Source organism: Miniopterus schreibersii, assembly GCF_964146895.1.
Source record: "Miniopterus schreibersii genome assembly, chromosome: 16".
NCBI lineage: Eukaryota > Metazoa > Chordata > Mammalia > Chiroptera > Miniopteridae > Miniopterus > Miniopterus schreibersii.
Window position 1 is genome coordinate 6,844,612 of NC_138116.1, and position 19,717 is coordinate 6,864,328.

General features: G+C 43.0%; 1 protein-coding gene across 14 annotated transcripts in view; it reads right to left on the bottom strand.

Moving 5' to 3' along the window:
• MAP2K6 (mitogen-activated protein kinase kinase 6) overlaps positions 1–19,717 on the bottom strand; it is a 121,967-nt gene that overhangs the window by 27,660 nt on the left and 74,590 nt on the right. For 2 of the 14 annotated variants that reach the window (XM_081115869.1, XM_081115868.1), the window contains exons 1-2: positions 1,421–1,614; positions 891–985 (exon numbers count right to left, since the gene is read on the bottom strand). The exons of 5 other annotated variants lie outside the window; for them this stretch is intronic. The gene's annotated coding sequence lies outside the window, so the exon portion shown is untranslated. Of the gene's footprint in view, positions 1–890; positions 986–1,420; positions 1,676–19,717 lie in introns of those variants that run through there. 7 more of the 14 variants (XM_081115879.1, XM_081115880.1, XM_081115870.1 and 4 more) reach the window with 6 other exon arrangements.

Genomic DNA, 19,717 nt, shown 5'->3' on the forward strand with positions numbered 1-19,717 from the left:
AGTTTATAGAGATGACCAGAGAGAGAAGAGTGGAGGGAGTATGGGATTTTGAGTTTAAAAAAAAAAGAAAGTTGGGTTCTTCCTTCCACTCACCCAGTGACCTCAGGGTCACTTTTTGTCTAACTCTCCATATCCTCAATTGTAAAATAAGGAAGTAACATGATGCCTACCTCATGAGACTGATAATGAGAATCAAATGAGATGACAGATGAAAGGGCACCGAGAAACCTTAAGCAACTGTTAATTATAATTATCCAGAGAAAGAATCTGTAGTCACATTAACGAGTAAGTCATTTAAGTAATTTATGAACAAAATTGGCCATATTACCAAAGCCCAATATAATGTGTAGTTGAGTCTTTTTATTCTTCCTGTGCATTCAAAATCCAAAATCTAGTTCAATTCTGCCAAGTTATATAAAGCCAGGGGAAAAAAGCCTTTTAGGACCACCTTCATTATAATAGGTGTCCTCAATTCCCCCCTCATCTGAGTTTATCTACATATTTTATTGGATTCAAAACTATTTACTTTCCTACTCCTGAAGTTCAAGTGGCCATTTAAAACGTTACTAAATTAGCCGGTCGTTGACAATACACTAAGCTGTATTGTGTACCAAGAACAATACTAAGTGTGGGATCTGACTGCAAGAATCCAAATACTAGATATATGGCCTAATTCTCACCTATGGGCCTCAGTCGAATAGATGGGAGATGCTCTTTAAAATGAGATGTCCTAGTACACAATGAATAACAAATTCAGGTGGCCCACATTGCCAGGTACATATGCCAATACAGGTGACAGGAAATTAGGCAATCCCAACAGATACAACCCTACAGTTTCCTTGAAATTCTGAAGATGAAGCTAAACTAAACAAAAGCAAAAACCATTTTACCTGTGATAAAGACTCTCCAGGTGCCATTTCAGCAAACCCAAAGCAGAAGGTACTCCAATTCCTGCATCCCTCTCTCCTTCGTTTCTAACTCAGCTCTTACAAGATTATAAGAACAAAAGAAATAGCTATTTACAGAGAAAATCTCTTCTGCCAAACTTTAACAGAGCAATGAATTATTACACCATAGCAATAAATTATTAGCCATTCATTAATAGCAATCGATTATTACACTACCATTCAACAAACCACCCGCACATCTGTACAAAGAAACAGTAAATGAGCGAAAGAGAGAGACACCTTGTGGCACGGAGACTAACAGAATAAATGACCAAACAGCAATAAAGTCTTCGAGGTGTGAGAACAGGAGGCCCCTAATTCCCCTCTGACAGCAAGGAGAAAAGTAGTTCCAGGAGACACAAACCCTAGTTGGATTACAAGATTAAAAAACACCGTGCCTTCATTTTTAAAAGTGGATCAAGTGACACAAAAATCACACATACACACACACACACCAACATTCCATAACTCACGTGCCCACCACTGCAAATGCAGCTTGTGAGAAGCCAGCAAGAGTGACTCTGATGAAGTTTTCTGGGCTGCAGGGAGGGCTAGCGGCAGGAGACCCCACCGAAGGCACGAAGACACGCTTTACTTAGCTCCAGGGACCACAGCTCAGCAGAAGGAAACAGCACTGAGCAGGCGAGGCTCCACCCCCTCCTCCAGTGAGGATCGCAGCGGACCTCCCGGAGTTTATTGTTCCGGGGAAACTGCAACTTCAGGAAGAGGGCAGGGAAGTGGGCCCATTTGGACAGCAAAGGTGTGACATTAACCATTAACCAGACTGAGAGGAAAAAATCTATAGAGTAATTCTGCACAGGAGAGCATTCTACGGCCTTTCTATAAATGCCTCTTTCATTTCTTAAAAGGAAGAAAAACAATATGTGGTCAGTTTCCAGCTGTGTTGATTTCAAAGCAATCTGTTCCCCCTGGCGAGGCTGCCAACCCTGACGCTAACATTTAATGCTGTGCTATAAAAAATTAATGAGGGAGCCATACGAATAATAAAGCTAAGTGGCCGATGATGTTAAACGGCCTTTTCCCTTAATATTCTAAAGCAAAAAGGAAAAAAATATACCGGAACGTAGGCACTATATTATGTCAGATGCTTGCAACAAGCCTTCTCAGAGAAGGTTCTGTGAATTTCTGGAGGTCTCAACAAGCTTTGCCGTTTATTGGTGCAATCTGCAAAGGGTAAGCCTCCTCAGCCTGACCAAGCATATGCAGGACTGCATGACATCAGCCCGTGTCACACCCATGCCTGTTTTCTCTAAAAACATTGTAGCCCCTCCCGCCCCCCACCACACACCCATCTATTTGCAAAATTCATCTTAGACCAGAGCTGGGTCACTGTGATCTTGGCCTGGAACAAAATGGCACTGGAAAAAACACACCAAGCCTTGCCCATGGTTAGAAAACATTTACCAGGCCACAGAAATGTTCACTCGCTCGCTTGCTTTGCCCATACTGAAAATGATGGGGTACACAAGCCCTCTTGCTCAGCACCCACTCAGAGAGGCAGAGCACAAAGGGCTTCTCTCATGTGCCTTATTACATAAAACAGAAGATTGCGATCCGGTGCCAAACCAAACAGCAAGAGAATCCCACAGGGTCAACAGAAGGTGGCATCCTGAGGATATGCTGACACCCAAATATTTGTCATCTTGGCTGACTGTTCGGGGGGGCATAATTATGAGGGTTTATGATTATTGACACAGCTTTACAAAAGGATGGCATTGCTCCCAGTGCCAAATTTATTTTAAAAAATCTGTTTCCCAATGTGAGTGGGGTTGCTGGCCAAGTAACTGGCAACCTGGAGGCCTTGGCTGCCCTCTCCTTAATCCTTGCATCTAGGCTTAAGTTCCAAGGGTAGCTGGCACGAAAATCGGCAGAGAAGTGTCACTCTGTGTTATTAAATTGCAATGATCGGGTGCAAAGCAACGGATGAAGCAGGGCAGAGGGAAGGGGGTGCAGGGAGAACGCTGGCTCTACAACGGTATAGGAAAGTGTGCACACACGCTCCCGTCCCCCAAAGGCTGGATCTCACCCACCTCTGAGGTTCCAACCAGTATGCCAGATGTCTTGGGGATTACATAAACCTTAGAGAAGGGAAGCTGCAAGGCTCGCTTTGAAATGGGCAGTCCTTTTGATTTCAAGGAAGCAGGTGAGTCTTGACTTTACCTTCGTGTTCCCTGTGCCTAAAAGGGCTGAGTCCTCTTGTGGATAGGAACTCTAACTTCCGAATTCACCTCACTCACTGCCTGCCCCACAGAACCTTCTCATACCTTCTGAAAGTCAGTTTCCACACAGGCCAGCTTTCACACTCTCGCATCCAGCACAGAATATGAACTCAGTGAAACTTTACTAGATCTCCAACATTTTAGTTTAAGATGTCCACTATGTCTAAAATACATTTCGCCCGGCCAGCATGGCTCAGCGGTTGAGCATTGACCTAGGATCCAGGAGATGGCGGTTCAATTCCGGGTCAGGGCACATGCCCGGGTTGCGGGCTTGATCCCTAATTAGGGGCGTGCAGGAGGCAGCCGATCAATGACTCTCTCATCATTGATATTTCAACTCTTTCTCTCCCTTCCTTTCTCTAAAATCAAAAAAGATATGTTTTTAAAAAATAAATAAATAAAATAAAATACATCTCCATGACTGTCTTCCATTTATATTCCTCATACCTTTCCTCACAGTCTCAACTTACTTTCTTTTTGCATTTATTTATTACTCATTGGTTTATTATCTCACTTCCCCATGTAAATTCCATTGTAACTGTGATTTTTGCCCAGAGACTGCAAAGTTGTAACTGATCATTTTTAAATTTCAGATTTAAGAGGAGACGTCATCTATGTTTTTCAGTAGAGGAGGGGGTCATGCCGTGTCCTCCATGATTCAAAAAAAATAAGGTAAAGAGATTCATCTAATATCTGCAGGATGTTTTGAAACTGTGGTACACACTCATACACACACACACACACACACACACACAATCCCACATATACACACTTGGTGTTTAAGGCTTCCAGGTCTTTGTCCATATATTCCCTGGAATGTTCTTTTTTTATTGTTGACAGTATTACACATGTCGCCCATATTCCCCCCTGTTGCCCCCTCTACCCAGTGCCCGCCTCACCCCAGGCTTTCCCCACACTATTATCTGTGTCCATTGGCTATGCATATATGCATATAAGTGCTTCGGTTAGTCTCTTCCTGTCCTCCCCACACCCCTCCCCCTCTGACATCTGTCAGTCTGTTCCATGCATCCATGCCTCTGGATCTATTTTTGTTCGTAAGTTTATTTTGTTTATTAGATTCCACATATGAGTAAGATCATGTGATACTTGTCTTTCTCTGACTGGCTTATTTCGCTTAGCAAATAATCTCCAGGTCTATCCATGCTATCACAAAGAGTAAGAGATCCATCTTTTTTATAGCTGCATAGTATTCCATGGTGTAAATGTCCCACAGCTTTTTATCCACTCATCTACTGATGGACACTTGGGTTGCTTCCATATCTTGGCTATTGTAAATAACACTGCAATGGACACAGGGGTTCTTACATTCTTTCTGATTGGTGTTTTGGGATTCTTAGAATATATCCCTGGAATGTTCTCATCACCTGTCTCCACTGGTCAACTTCAATACTCAGCTCAAGCATATTCTCCTCAGGAAACAAAAAAAACATATTATCTTCCACACAAAAACATGCAACAAACGCCCCTCATCTGTGTGGTCACATTTCACTTGCCATACCTTTAATGTCTCCTTCCTACACTGATTGAACCTATCTTGTCACCCATCTCTTCCACCAGAATGCAAGCTCTTCAAAGCCATATACCATGTTTTGCCCATGCACAGAGTAAGCATTAAATCCAAGAAATAAAAGGCAGAGACCACAGCATTCCGGCTCATAAATGAGCTGCTTAAACTTCTCAGAGGCAAAATCTATAGGCTCTGATAATTTACTGGATAAGAGGTAAAGAAGATCAGATGCGTAGCAGTAGTAGTAGTAGTAGTAGTTACTAGTAGTCACAGTAGATGTTGTAGTTAGTAGTAGTAGGTGGTGGTGGTAGTAGTATTAGTAGTTAGTAGTAGTTAATAGTAGTAGTAATCTGGCTTTTCCACACCTAGGTAGAATTAAGTGAAAAGGGAAAGTCAGGCTAGTTGGGGTGGTGGGGGGAGAAAGCAGATAAGGAACTGCAATTCAAATGTGTTAAGTATAAGATGCTAGAGGAACATGGAAGATTTCAAGCAGGCAAATGAAGCCTAAGAGAGGTGGGGGGGCGGGGTGGGTAGATCTGGGAGTGACAAACAGAGAAGTAGAAAATTAATGAGACTGGCCGGGAAACAAGAAGAGCAGGAGAACAGGGACAGCCAAGGTCAGAACACTTGGAGACAATGAGATGCAAATGAAGAATCCATGAGGGACACACACTGGCTGTGTCCAAGGAGGGTGAGCCAGCCCGTGGAGAACAGCACCAAGGGTTCATTCCTTAAGGTCCTCTGCAAAGACTGAAAGCACTCGTAAGGGTTTCCTGCACTCAAAGGGATCTCCTGCAGCTCCATGTGACTGAAGCTCTTTTTTTAGATGGGGTAGAGCTGAAGTTTGTTGTGTCATGTGAACAATTTGGGGCTCCGTGCTCTTGAAAGAGCCTAAAAGCAAATCACAGCCAATGCCCTTGAGTTGTGGTCTGAGCCCAGAGTGAAGGTAGGAGGCAGGCAGTGGTTAGCTGGGAAATCCCCGCTGTCTGTGCTCAGCTCCTTCCTCATTTATGTGCAGCTTCATTCATGAGTCTTTATCAAAAGGAAATGGAGTCATGAGAGTGTTAAAAAAAAATACCACTTTAAAATAAAAACATGGCAATAGGTTGCAAAAAAATTTTGAGTGATGTGTTTGTTTCAAAATGCACACTGAGTTTGGGGTAGGTTTAAAAACATTTGTATTTTAGAGATAAATACTGAAACATCTCCAAATGAAATAACATGATTCTACAATTTGCTTCAAAATAATATGGTAGGGGTGGGGAAAATGGAGATATAAAATAAGATTCACCGTGAGTTGACAACTGTCAACACTAAGCCATGGATACATGGCAGTTCATTATATTGTCTACCTTCGAACATGTTTGAAATTTTCCAAAATATAAAGATTTTCTTAAATAGCTACTGAATCACAAAAAACCCTCTTAAAAGTTACAAAAGAGGAACTCAGTGAGTAAGTCATTGAACTTTTTTCTTAGGAAAAGTGGACTCTTTTTTTCTCTTTGGTCCTAGGCCCTAATTTTACTTTTACAGTGATCACCTCCCTTCTAACCAAGGAAAACTACAGGGTCATAACTCTGATTCCACCAGCTGATTGAAGAGTAAAAGACTGCAAGAAAATACATAGTAATGTTGTTTGTTTACATCCCTTCTTAGAGGGTTACCAGTAGACCCTCTACTGTGCCTCTCCCAGCTTCATCCAATTTCTCGTTTCTTTCATTGTGCTGCATTTTACCCTAATGCTGCTGACCCAGGTTGAGGTGCACCTTCAAAACAGGCTCTGAAACTCATCTCTGAAAGGATGCTTTTCATTACCTTCCATAACACCTCTCCTTACCTTTTATAAGGAAAAAGTAGTATGCTATCAATAGGGAGAAGAGTTGGCTTCTCCTGTATAATTTGATCAATCTCTGACAATGGATGACACGAATGTTTCATGTTTCCTTCCTTGGGTGATTGGCTAACAAGCTTAGGACCAAATGTCTGAGCCAGTATTTGTTTGTTTCTTTTTACCTACCCTTTCAATAACATTTTATTAAATATATGAGAAAGTAAACAAAACAGTTATAATCAACTCCTACATACCCATTCCCCAGCTTCAACAAATACCAACTCATGGCCAATTTTGCTTCATCTAGGAGAGCGATTTTCACCCAGTGTGCCGCAAGAATTTTTAAAACATGAGATACCTGACTATTTAGTCAGGGGCGCTGACCTCTTTTCCCTTAGATTGTCAAATAAAATTTAAAAAGTGACAACAGCCAACACAACAACAGCCATCTGGTGTGAATGCCCTGTCTTGAACCATAAATATATAGGTCATATAACAGAGTTGCACCTTATTAGTCAAGTCTCATAATAAGGTTGTGTCTGATTGGTTAATTCTTGGTACCAGAAATCCTTATATACAAGCAGAGGCACCTGATTTTTTTAAAAGCCACTTTGGAGCAAAAAGAGTAGGTGATTACTATTATTATTGTTGTTATTTTATTCTTAAGAGAAGACATTGCCCTTTATGTAGTTTGTGTTGCAACACACACACACACACACGCATGAGCATGTTCACACCCTTGGACTTTTCTCCCCCTTTTTGATTATACAAACTTAAATTTTTTTACATTCCTTTATAGCCACTGCATTTTTATAAGGCAGGAACATTCTTTCCTCTTCCCCAAATGTGGTCCCAATACCACCTGTTAATTTGTCCACTTGTTTCTGCATTAATTTTACACCCCTTTTAAATATTTATTCCTCTTATATAGTGCTCTGGTGTGAGTTCTCTGGCTGCCATGTCCAAAATTATTAAATATTCATGGTCACCTTCGCCTGATCCTGACTTTGAGAGAACTCTTTCTAGCTTTTCACCTTAAGAAATTATGCTGGTTTTGTATTCAGTCTGGTAAAACAAATAGCTATTCATACTTTAGTAAGCAGGCTGACAGTGGCTCTCAAATATATGCCCACATCCTAACCCTTGGAACTTGTGACACGGTAATATGGTAAAGTTTTTGCAGATATGATTAAATAAAGGATCTTGAGATGAGGAGATGATCCTGGATTCTCCAGTTGGGCCCTGAATGTCATCACAAGTGTCCTTACAACAGAAGCAGAGGGAGATCAAACTCACACAGAGAAGACCACATGGGGATGGATGTAGAGACTGGAGTGATGTAGTCACAACCTGAGACGTACCAAGGAATGCCAGCAGCTCCCAGAAGCTAGGAGAAGCAAGGAATGGGTTCTCTCCCAGAGTCTATGAAGGGAGACTTACCTGGGACACCTTGACTTCAGACTTCTCCCCTCCAAAAATGTGACAGAATAAATCTATGTTTTGTTTTAAGCCACCAAGTTTGTGGTTACTTGTTACTGCAGCTACAAGAACTTAATACACTGAGCTATTAAAAATGGATGCTGAATTTTACCATATTTCCTTTGAATACTTATTGAAATAATCCAGTCTCCTTCCTACCATACCCAAGCTGCCACACCCTCTCACAAACGTATTTCCTACCTTTCCCTTTCTATTTCCTTTCCCTCACCATCATTTTCCCTCTCTGTCTGTCTCAACTGCTTCTGCGGCTGGCCTCCCAGAGCATCCTGTGACCCTGCACCACCACTGATGACCAACACTTAAGGAGTTTGCTAATCTTCCGATTCAGAAAACATCTAGAAAGTCTTAAACTTGACCATAAAGGGGCAAAACAAGTAAGGTTGAGAAACTAACTGCAAACCAGGAGGAATGGATATTGGTAGATGGGTCCATCCTGCTCCTCAGTGGCTGCCCTTCACTGAAACAAAGAAGAAGGAGATGCACACCTCCTTCCAATTCTTTCTAACTTGATGCCATCTCAGAGGGAAAATCACAAGGAAGAAATGTAGCCCTTTCCCCAGGCCTGTGGCATAGTCTGATATTCCTCATGTACTCTGCCAGCAAGAAACAAAAAGGTAAAATAACCATGGCCAAAGCAATATGAAAAATTACATATATGCACCCTATGATCACTGCAGCATTATTCACGGTGGCCAAGACATGGAGACAACAAAGTGTCCTGCGATAGAGGACTGGATAGAGAAGGTGTGGGACATGCACACAATGAGATTCTACTCAGCCACAAGAAAAGATGAAATACTGCCATTCATAACAACATGGATGGACCTTGAGATACTATGCCAAGTGAAATAACTCAGTCAGAAAAGCTAAAAGCCATATGATTTCAGTCATATGTGGGATATAAAACTGAAACTGGTGGACACAAACAGCAGTGTGGTGGCTGCCAGAAGGAAGGGGGGGTAAAGGGGATCTTAATATATGGTGATGGGAGAAGATATGACTTTGGGTGGTGGGCACACAGAGCAATATACAGATCCTATAACATAGAAAAATATGCCTGAAACATATATCTTCATATTAACCATTACCAACCCAATAAATTTAATTTAAAAAATAGGGCAGGGTTCTACACCTTGAAACCCAAACCCTCAGCCTGAAAAACAGAGTATAATCCTCTGCACCATAGTTGTTTCTGCAGGATCTCGTCACCTTTCTCTCCACAGAGGCTGGACATTATTAAGAGTCATGTTTTGCAAACCACAGCCTGGCAGAAGACATAGTGGCCTCTGCCTTTTGTTCTGCCACAAGCCCTCCTGGTTGAGTGCATCTCCCAGGGGTGATACTGCCAGTTAGAGGTCCATGAGGGTCAATTTAAAAAAAACAAGATGAAGGAATAGCTTCGAGAAAACCACCCAATATAAGTGTGAGATTTTCCAAAGAGACAACACTAATTTACAAAAGCAAACAACTTGTGTTCGGAACAGTTTTCTTTATGCAAGTTGACTCATATTTCAATATGATTTCAGGTCCTCATGGAACCCTCAAGGGGAAATTGAAAGATGTAGGCCCTTGGTTTTTACTCCTGATGTCACCTTGATTAAAAAACATTGCTTCAGGTGGTGCCATAACTCAGGGCCTCACGGGAAGTGGAATTATCCAGTCTTAGGTAATAAGCCTCGAATTTGTTCAGGGCAGTCACCTTGAAACATGTCAATCAGTTGCTCTCCAAGACAAAGTATACACACAAAAAAGTACACAAATTCCCTACTGCACCAGGAGAATGTCTTGCCTACCTATCTGATTGGAAATGTGAGTGTAAGGTGTGAATTCCAATATGCTCTGTGATGTGTCACACACAGCAACCTACAATTTCCCCAAACTAGTGTTAATGGCAAACCACAAATACGAGGAGTTAATATATATAATGATCCCCGATGCCCTGATTGAATAAGATTTTAAGTTGCAAGTTTTTATTAGATGGATTTTAATTGAATATTACTGATGGCAATTCTCACGTCTTTCTTGTTGGAACATAGCACAAAGGACTGAGGGAGGCGCCCACTCATCTGTGTATACAATCAGATGATTTAAAAGTATCCATCAAAGTTATATTACAGTTAAGTTGGAAAACAAAAAAGAGGCCTAGTGGGAAGGGAGCCAAACCATAGCACCCGCTAGCTGTAAAACCTTGGGAAGTTATTCATCTAAGGCACATCCCTGAAATGGGAATAGTACTAAGGACCTGGTGGAATCCAGGGAACTAAGCAATCAGGCAGGCCACTGGATAAACGTGCTGCATAAATGAAAGTTGCCAAGTCAGCTACACTGCTATTTTTGGCAGCTGCTTTCTTATTAACAAGTAGCTGCTCATGAGAATAATAAAAGCAACTAATATTTATGGATGATTTATTACATGCAAGGCACAGCACTGAACGTTTCACATAAATCCTTAATGTCACAGTCACTACAACTGCATGGGGTGACTATTTCTTCCTCCACTTTGAGGGCCTTGTCCAGATACCAGAGCTGCCACAGAGGTGAGCAGGCGGCTCTCCCATCTAATACAATTACACTTAGTCCAACAACTGCAATCACTCCTCGTGCCAAGTCTATTTGCATTGGCTCGTGGAAGTACCGCTGCTGACCTGTGTCAGAGCTCTATAAAATCTGAAAGCCAAAAAAAAAAGTCCTGGATTAAGTCCCCTGTGCAGGCTTCCTACTCCTATGTCCAGACTTCTCCAGACAGCAAATGCAGGTTAGAAAGCTGTTGAGACATGAGCTGGGTCTGTCAGGAGCTCCAGACTCAATCATAAAGCTATATTGCCATGAACTTTGCCCAAGACGTTTTAACATCTCTGGACATTAGCTTCCCTGATGCTGAAATGGAAAACATTCTGTCAATAAAGCAGCTAATTTTGTCATTAAATGGTGCTCTGGCGTTTGAGAGGAGCATTACGCCAGCTTTACAGATGTCACAAAGGTTTGTACTGTGAGAGGTCTCTGCTATGTGTTTATTATCTATCACCCCTGCCCTAAGGGGGGTTCTGATGAAAATGATTAGCCTGTGTCCCCCCTGACATAAAGTACTTCAGCAGGAGGTTAATGGTCAAGGGACTGAAAGTGGTGACTGTGGGTCCTGTGTCTTAGGGCCACATGGCTGGTGTGTGGGGATGGCGCTCCTCTCCATAACAAAGAAAGGGACTCTCAGCCCACTAATGGATCCCTTGATCACCTCATCCTGATGGTAATCTCTACCTGAGGCTTCTCCCTTCCTCCTAGAGGATTAGCCAGGCCCAGACCAGACTAAACACTCAAGGTCACCGAGACTCTTAAATCTGGCTACATACCAGAAACCATGACACTCAAAATAAAACAAATGCACAAAACCAACTGCATCTCAACAACCACCTTGGGGGCACTTTCTGTGAAGGAAGGAACCCCTGTTTCTTACTGAGGACAACATTTTCTCTCCAGGAAACTGCTCCACCCTCCAATGCCTGAAGAATAAATAAAACCAAGCTCTACGGCAAATACCACTCTCGCTGTGTCAGGCCGTGTAACCAGAACACTAGTCTGCTCATGGCTCTTGGGCTTCTAGCACGATGCCAGGGAGAACATTTTTCGAAACGTCGCTCGCTTCCTGCTGCAACCTCATTTCACTTCCACATCGAGTTTGTGAAAACAGGAAAATGCACAGACTTTTTTCCCAAAAGGTAACTGTGAAAAAAACATAAAGAACATAGCATCTTGAGGAAGAAATTAAAGATTTAAGGAAATTTTGGGTGTTTGGGATTTTTTTGTATATTTGTTAATGCTTTCTTTAAAAATGATGGGGGATTTGAGCAACAATCTAGCAGAGAAAAGAAGCAATTGAGAGAAAGGGGCAAAGAGACCTGAAATGCCAGGCAAGGTCCCTACAGACAGGGGAAAGAGGTGAGACTCAGAGAAACAGGAGAAGGGTCTCTCTTTAAGACAAGAAGAAAAAAGAAGGGTTTAAAGGGTGACAACCAAGAGAAAACTCAATGTGAAGAAAAGTTGAGAGAGGCACTCATATTGACATATAACAGGGTGTTCTGCCAAGATTTCCCATGGGGTTGGAGGAAACATGAAGCCAAGACACATTAGAAACAGCCAGAATTGGCCAGCAAAGGAGTTCCTGTAGTTTCAAATGAAATTGTACCAAGTGCTCCCGCTTTGTACAAGCTCCTGAGGAAGTAGCTGATGTCCTCTGAGAAATGTAAGAGAAAATTCCAAATAGGCAACTCAACCATGCAAGGCTGGAAAGTAGGTGGGATCTAGAACTTGCTCATTTCTTCTAAGAATCTCCTCTGTTCCAAACCGCTCATCATCAAACGTGGAAACGAGAGTCAGAAGTGGTTGCCAGCTGGAGAACCTACCCGTGAGTCTCAAAGATCACCTGCGAGCACATGATATATTTCACTCTTTGAGAACTATTAGAAAGTCTGCTCCTAAAGAACTTGAATTCCTCATCTCCAGAGTTGCAAACCCCATGGTCTACCATAGATCCATAATATTACCTTTGCCCTCCAATTTTTAGTATTATAACAGCTTTTGCCAGAGAGTTGGGGACGCAGGGATCTGAAGCCCGGTTCTATAGAGGTTCAGTTTTGCAAGATGTTCTGGAGATAGATGGTGGCGACGGTAGCACAACACTGTGAATGTACTGAATGGCACTGAGTGGTACATGTAAAAATGGTTACGATGGTAAAGGCTGTGTTCTATATATTTTACCACAATTAAAAATTTTTAAAAGTTAAGTAAAAAATGAAATATTATTCTCACTTTGCAGGTGCAGAAGCTAACATGTTATCTCAAGTTCCTACAGTCAGTATTCCCATCTGGGTTTTTATTTTAAATCAAGAAAAAACACTAGATTTTATTCTTTTTTTTCCTATTACTTCCAAACTCAGATTGTTTTCAGATGAGCTTGCTTTCCCAACAAGCGCTTTGCCTGCTGCACCACTTTGGAAAGGTGTAAGTGTTCTTCAGAAGGCTACTTGAGCTGTTTCCTTACCTAGTCTAGCCTACTAGCCTCCATATTCCTGACTTGTACTATGGCCTCCTATTTCAGGATCCAAAAAAAAAAAAAGGAGGAATGAAGTGGAATTTTTCCAAAATACCCAGGCACTATAGTGACGGATGCCAAGATATCTCCCTCCTTCTATGCCAAGACTATGTTCTCTGAAGCTCAGTATATTACTACCTCTCCCAATTGTCTCAGTACTCGAAAGCTGTTGGGCCAGGAGCTCTGGTCTCTGAAAAGCTGAAACTCGTATTGTCCCAGGGGGTAAGAGTGTGCAGAGTCCTGTTGGCCCTGTGTGCCAAGTTGCAAACAGGTTGGGGCTGGTGGGAGGAACAGGATGTCCTGTGACAAGGAGGAGGGACCCAGAGTAGCCACAAGCAGCAAGAGGAGCTGCCACGTGTTTCACGTGCTGTGGAACAAAAGTGAAAGAACATGAGTGGGCTGAGGGGAGAGGTGCAGAATTCTAGGAAACAATGCTGAGTTCTGCAGAATGCTCTGCTCTCAGGAATGTAAGCCCTTGTACATGGCTGCAAACTATGTTTTTTTAAAACTATTTTTTAAAGACCATTTTTTCCTTAAATTGTATAAACAAGAAAACATTCAACCCGGGAATATCAGGTTAACTCCCCAAATTCTTCCGTATTGGAGAAAAGCAAACAGCCAAACGAATCATGCAGCCAGAGAGATATTATAGAAAATAAAAGAACATCTCCTGGGCTTAGCTCCCCAAATATTCCCACAGTAAGCCAAAAAATATGTTACATAAGTATCTGGGAAATTGTTTAAATTCGATGGTGGGAGTGAGATTCTGTTATATTTAATATGGCTTTGAGTAAGTAGGCCATGAACTAGGGCTCAGGCTTTTCTTTATGTAAAATAAATGGCTGCAGCTATTGTAGCATCTCTTCCTTTTGCAGAAAGCAAGCTGCTCTAGATATTCTTCTGGCAGAGGCTATATCCCTGGTGACACCACGCTTCCTTCTGAGTATTTACGTGACCGCATTATTTTTCAGTGAACGGAATACTTGTGCAAGCACAAGCGGAAACCCTGACCTAGGGGAGAAAATGGAGACACATACATTCAAGGTGTGTCTAAGCTCAAAACCCCTCAGAGAGGCTTTATCCTTGGGGCTTAGGAGAACTGGCCTCTGGTAGCTAAGAAGCAGACTGACTGATCCCTCCCCGCCAGCGCTGGCAGAAGAAGGGTGCATGTCTTACCCAAGTGGGCACATAAGCTAATAGTGCCACCAAGAAAGAGACCAGAGAAAGATCCAGTGCTTTCATTCATCCTGCCTTCAAATATTCACTCAGTTCCTACTACACATCAGCACTCAGTTATGCCCTGAAATTAAGAAATGAATTCGAACCGGTCCCCATCCCTCCTTGTTCCCCAGCCCCCTGAACCCCTAGAATGTCAATTCTGGAATGACTAAGTTGCACTAGGACACTCTCAGAGGCTCCAGGAAGGTCAAGGGCGATGGCTACTTCCCACATGGCTTAAATGAACTGGGGGTGGAGAAAGCAGGTGGCCCCTTTGGTTGAATCCTCAATCTTTGAAGAAGTTTGTCTAGGCCTCCTTCCTAACTGTCAGCCAAGTAGCATTTAAACTACTTAAACTGGCGTTGGAGGGCCTACCACAGCTGTACTATCTTCTATTTCCTCCTCTGAGAAGTAACTAAGAGACAGTCAAGCGCAAGTCCTTTCCAGTTCCTTGAACTCACCCAACCTTGGTTTAGAATCCATGCCTCTAGTCATGCTGCTCCTGGTACCTGGATACTGTACCTGTCCCCACCCTGTGCAATCACACACAGTCCTCTGCCCAAGAGCTCCTCTTCCTGCAGTTTGGTCCAGTGGCTCTTTCCTATGAACTTATCCCTCACCTCCCATCTCCTGCCCTTCCTCTCCACCTATAAGACTAGAAAGTCGACTGTGCAGCTACTGCTCTGCATGGCCAGGTGGTGAGTGGGTCACTAATATTTATTCCAGGCACAAAGCAAGGAACTCAACAGATATCACCTCTGCTAAACCTCCCAATTGCATGAGTTATTATCTTCATGATGCAGGTGAGAAACTGAACTTTAAGAACAGCCACAGGTAAACACATCAAGCTATCACGGTAGATAAGAGTGGCTCCAGATGCATCTTGCTCGAATCCTAAATTCCCAACCTCACTCGACTGTTTGGAGCATAGCGTGTGCATGCGGCAGCTCTTGTGCAGCATTCCCAATTTCTCTCCACCTGCCTCCCGCTTCACACTCTGATGTGGCTTTCCAGTTCAGCACAGGTTTTGACCAGTTTCCAAACAGACACAACATGGCAGTGCCTCATCTTTGCACCACACGCCCTCTTCTATCTCTGGATTTCTACTCTAAGACTTCTCTGACACTGGATAGAACCTGCTGGGCCTGATGCTGACCTGCAGAACCTGGGGGTTAAAGCCTATGAGGCCACCTGTGATCAGTGAACAATGATAGACAGGAGGCGATGAATAGACAGGAGTCTCCTGGGCAAACAGTTCAGGAGGTTTGTAGAAGATCCAATGGTATTAATCATCAGTTATCCCCAGCAGTGACAGCTGTACTGGCTTTCCCTCCTTCCCTATGTCGTCCATCTTGTCCCTGCTACTTATTAAGATCACACTGACAGATAAGACTCTTGCACATAATCCTCTATTTTCAGTCGGTAAGTAGCAGGAATTCGGGCGAAAGAGATGAGGGCAATGCAGGCTGTGGTGCAATCTGCCTCGCCCCTCAAGCCATATGAATCAGCAGATCCAATAGTGCTTGAGGTGTTCTTGGAAGAATGCATGACCCACCTGTGGATGCAGCCAGCCTCCTCTTCTCAGCCACTCCAGTGCTGGTACCATGGACCCATGAATGGAATGGCTCCAGTGGCAGGAATGGAGGCTGTGCATTGGCCCAGCAGGATGGGCTCCCTCTTACCACTCTTACCAATGACCGAGCCATTGCGACCGCTGAATGTCCAACCAATCAGTAGCAGAGATAGATGCCAATCCTTATAGCACCCTCAAGAGCTTCCACCAGTCCCTTGGTGGAAGGCTGATTATAGCAGACCACTTCCACCCTGGAGAGGAGGTGGAGACTGCAATTCATTCTCACAGCAATTCATGCTTACCTACTCCAAATATGCATTTGCCTTCTCTACACGTAAGGCCTCTACAAACACTACGTAAGGATATAAGAATGCCATGCCTAACCTACAGGCAGGTAACCCACAGAACACTGTTGGAGACCAAGTGGCTGATTAATATCAGAGGAGGTGCAACAATGAGTGTATGACCAAGGAATGCACTAGTTTGATCACAAACTTAATTGCTTAAAAAAACACCAGTTAAACTGTGAAAGGATCAGTGAGGGCACTAGTGTGAGAACAACCTTCTCTTCCAGTATCACCTTGATTCATGCCCCACTCCTGACCTTTCTGCAAGAAAACTTGTTTCCTCTCAGTGGTCAATGGTGTCAAGATCTGAGTACTAGGTGTGCTCATTGTGACTGAGGTACCACTTTTTCTTGGCCCTTTCACCAATCAGAGGTAGGAAATACATGAATGTGCATACACATATACATACATATAAATATACATACACTCATATATAAAAACACATATATGTACACATCTGCACATAAACATACATACACACATCCACATATGGCCAATGCCGACCCATCCCCACAGGGTTCTTTTTGTCTTCTCTCATTTGCTCAATCCTATAATACAAGATTGCTTGCTCCATACTACTGCATGTTTCTCATTTTGAGAGAGTAACATTTTGCCTCAAAGCTCCCCTCCGCAGAACTGCACTCCTGTCTTATTGGCCAACAAAGTATCACATACCTACGCCAGAACCCATCTCTGGCAAGGGACCATCACAATTGGCTGAGACCAGTCATCCTCCCACCACCTCCATCCCCGGGCTGGGGTCAGGGCCTCCCCTCAAGTACGCCGTCACATGGAGAAGAGTGAGATACATGAAAGGAGTAGGGTTTCTCTTTTTTCAAAAAATAACATATATACTTCAATTTGTATTTATTGATTTGAGAGAAGAAGAGTGAGAGAAACACTGATTTGCCGCTCCACTTACTCATGCATTCATTGGTTGATTCTTGTATGTGTCCTGACTGGGGATAAAACCCACAACCTTGGCGTATCCGGACGATGCTCTAACCAACTGAGGTAACCGGCCAGGGCTGAAAATAGGGGTTCTAAGAGGGAAGGAAGGGGAGCACGGAGTGTACACATCAGGGAGTCTACCAGCTGTGTCTGCTTCGTGAATCTACCATCCACAGGGTAGACTGGGGAGCATAACCCCTCTGAAATTCCACGTAAGGTTTTCTTTGTGTGGGCAACATGCATAATTTTCTGGGAGGAGGACTCGCAGTCGTCTTCATCATTTCTCAGAGGGCTCGGGGACTAGGAAAAGCTTAGAAACTATTTTCTTCATTTTAAACTAGCATAGTCCTTGATCTTAGTTTACAGAGCAAGAGAGGTTTCTAGGAACTTAAACCCCGATTCAGAAAATGCAAGCATTTGCTCAGTCTCCTTTATTACACGTCTGCTCCCAGGGCAGGAGTCGGAAAACTGCACGGTCTTTGTCAAGATACAAACATCTGTCTCAGTTTGAGTCCCTCCTCAGCTTGTTCCTAGAGACCAACTCTTCAGGCTGCTGGGGCGATTAAGGGGCACTAAATCCTCTGCGAGTTAGATACGCTGTCTTTCAACAGCTACTCTTCTAAGGGGAAAGGGGACAGAGCGGGAGTCCCCGAGGGATAAAGGAAACAGAAGTGCAAACTGTCATAAAAAGAAGAAAACCCATGACTTAGGAGCCAAAGAGCAAATGTCAAGGCAGCCTGTCAGTTTCAATGTGTTCTCAGGATTTTTATCCTGTTGGCCCCAAATGCAGGGTTCAGAGTCCCAGAAGTATGACAGCTGTGGTAAGAGAAAGAGATCAACATGTCCAGGGCTTTCATCTGCTGGGGCTCCTTCAGCAGTGCTATTTATCTATCTGAAAAGGCTGAGTACAAAGGCAGCTACTGCAGGCATTATGCCGGGGAAGGAGAGGGGACAGGACATTAAAAAGCATGTGCCCTTGGGCGTGGCTCTTAAATTTTTGCCAGGCAGACAACTGCTGTGCAAACGGAGATGAAATCACGGAATCTAGATTGTTCTGAGATACCTAGGTCGGTCACAGGATGACTCCATAAAGCAATCATCCCAAATGGGGCACTTCTGAGAGTGATTAAAACCAAGACAAGGGCTGTGAGGAGGGGCAGTCCCAGCAAACCAGATGGCTGGCACCTTCCTCGGTCAGTACTTCATAATCCTCTCCTTGGCTCTGGGCTCTGTCATCCATCCAACGCTTTGCATGTGCCTTACATTGTGTTAAGCATCACAGAGAACATGAAAAAAAATAATTAAAATACCATAGAATACTATACCATGTATTCCTGGCCCATAAGGAGCCATTTCTCTCTACTCTAACATTACCCTGGCTGCCTGCAGCAACAGCCCTTTTGGTAGCCTTGAAATCAAAATGAGCTGACGTCTACTCTGAGCTAAGGCATTAGGACGTTCTGCATGGTTTGGTTTTTAAACCTTTGATTCAAAATATATCCAAGTGACTCACTGGACTACTTTGGTCTTGGGAATTAAGCTGCATTCATACCGCTGCAATCTCACGTACCAGGGTAAACTCTAGGAGCCTTCCTCAGAAACCTCTAGAACATCAGCCTGAGACTGGGGAGTCAAGCAGATCTGATAGGGTGCACCTTGAAAATCTCTTGAACTCTGATGATATTTTCACATTTTAAGTCCTCTCCAAATCCTCTCCTAGGTCAAAAATCATTTATGTACATTAACCTCCATTCTCTAGTCCTCTTGGTTAAAAAAGCATTACAAATCAAGGACCCCTGGTTTCTTGCTGTCTTCATCACTGGCCAAAATGAAAACTTAAAATTAAATTTAAAGACTATCTGACCACTGATGCTTTAGGAATGCAAAGGTATCTACTGCAGCCAGTATGCTGGGGTGAGAGGGGGAGGGGCGCTAAAAAGCATGTGCCTTTGGGTGTGGCACTTACATTTTTGCCAATATTAATAATAATTTTTACCAGTAATAATAAATTACTCTTCAAAACAAATACTACAGATATCCTGAATTCAAGAGTAGAAATAGCCCGGCCGGGCGTGGCTCAGCGGTTGAGCATCGACCTAGGATCCAGGCGATCGGGGTTCGATTCCCGGTCAGGGCACATGCCCGGGTTGCGGGCTCGATCAATGACTCTCTCATCATTGATGTTTCTCTGTCTCTCTCTCCCTCTCCTTTCCTCTCTCTGAAATCAATAAAGATATATTTAAAAAAAAAAAAAAAGAGTAGAAATATTTATTATAAAATTTAGAAAACAGAAAAAGGCATAAAAAAGAAAATTGAAATTACCCAAATTCCCACCACCGGGCAACACCATTTGTTAATATTTTGTGCACTACTTTGCCCTCATTTTTGTACATACATCTATAAATATATATGTTTACATAGATACAGAAAATTCTCATAAAACTAAGACCATTCTGTAGGTACAAATTTTGTTTTAGATTTTTAAAAATATTTTTA